The sequence below is a fragment of the Theobroma umbraticum genome, unplaced genomic scaffold (genome assembly GCF_002168275.2).
Source record: "Theobroma umbraticum cultivar Fairchild unplaced genomic scaffold, ASM216827v3 scaffold_204.0, whole genome shotgun sequence".
Taxonomy (NCBI): Eukaryota; Viridiplantae; Streptophyta; class Magnoliopsida; order Malvales; family Malvaceae; genus Theobroma; species Theobroma umbraticum.
The window spans coordinates 5,299,767-5,301,577 of record NW_018397267.1 but is presented as its reverse complement, the minus strand read 5'-3'; positions in this window follow the sequence as shown (position 1 = coordinate 5,301,577).

The window sequence follows — 1,811 nt, the reverse complement described above, 5'->3', positions numbered from 1 at the left end:
ATAAATGAGGGGTCAAGGCAAGCCAGAGTTTCTTGCAATGGTAATTTGACTCGCAATGCGTACTCTGATATAGTAATAGAAGAGATAAACTTAATGTGAAAAGTTTTTGTTCTCAATTGTGTTACTTAATGGCCGAGTACGAATTATTTGCAACTACAACCTCTTATGGATTTGAGATATGGCAAATAAGAAATAAATATGACCGGCAACCTTGTGGTTCACCAAGGAAAACACAACGTAGAAGTCATACATAGCTATCAAAATCTCATAATTCTTGCTCCAATTCATAAGATTTGACTACATACACATTGTATGGTCTATTCTCCAAAAGGAAAATTTTTTTCGTGAAATAGAGTCATGAAATAGACAGTAATTTTTAACGTTACGATTCTGTGTTTAGCCAACAGGAGAAAGAGCAAGGTATTCTGATTTGCCATGCTCATTGATCTTTTTTGCAAATTTCCTTTCATAGTATAGTTGATGATGAAATACTGTATGGATTAATGAATACATACCTTTTTAATTATTTGGCTATCTGAAATACGATTTTATTAGAACGAATGACACAACAAACAACATTCTAACATATCCCACATTTGACTAGGGAGGCGTTTGGTACGTGGAGAGTGGATCAGTTTACAGGGATTTTTATTGGTGAGAAGGACTCTGCACCGTTTGCTATGTGAAGTTGTTGGGAATGTAACTTTACATGGGTATCATATTGCAACCATGAGAAGGAAGGGGATTCCCCTTTGGATTGGAGGGAATGTTATTGTCCCTTGGCTGATGGAAAGTAAAGTGGACCAAGATGACAAAAAGCCCCACGAGCTGAACTCTCTGAGGAGGGGGGGGCGTTGTTCGAATATGGTGATGGGAGCAAGAAGGAAGGAGAGAGAGAAAAAAAGAAAAAATGAAACGCCCGTCACCAAAGTGCAAGGAGGGAAGAGAGAAAAAAAGAAAGAAAAGAAAAAAAAAGAAGTGGCCATCACAAGAGAGCAACAAGGAAGTAGAGAAAAAAAAAGAAGAGCCCATCGGAAAGGATGATGGCCGCAAAAGGAAATAAGAGGAGAGAAATGAAAGAAAGAAAATGAAAGAAAGTGGTGAATTGTGTAGCAATTTGATAATTAATTAATATTTTTATAAAATAATTTAAATTATTAATTTAATTTTTAAAATTTAATTAATTTATTAAAAATAAATATTTAATAATGTCACATTTTGTCAAATTTAAATAATTAATATTCAAATATTATGTTATTTTTTTATTATTTATTATTTTAAAAATAAAATGAAAAAAATTAAAAATTTACATTAAAAAACTGTAAGTTATTCAACTTTATTTTTTCATACATGAAGATAATTTTGCAAATTTATCATACATTCCCAGTAAAGTGCTCTTAAACCAAACATTATTATGTAATCACATTCTTTACAATTACTACTTTTCCATGTTATACCAAACATTATAAGATTCTTTTCTCAACAATCATACTCTCAACAATCACATACCCAGCAATCACATTACCAATAAAATACCAAATGTAACCTATTAATCATGGGATTCCCTTGTCAAAAAAGTGGAGGAAACTACACTCAGCACAAAGGAATACATGCTAAAAAGGAAGAGAAATGTAATATATATCTGTCGACTCTTCTTTTGCGAGCGTGGAATCTTCTCCATGAGAAAGTGATCAGAAAGAAACGTATAGGTTGAAAGTGATGTTGCGATGTTGATAAAGGAAATCAACAAAAAAAAAAGTCGAGCTTATGTCAAATTCACCTTCTTGTTGACAGAATTATTATGTTATTGC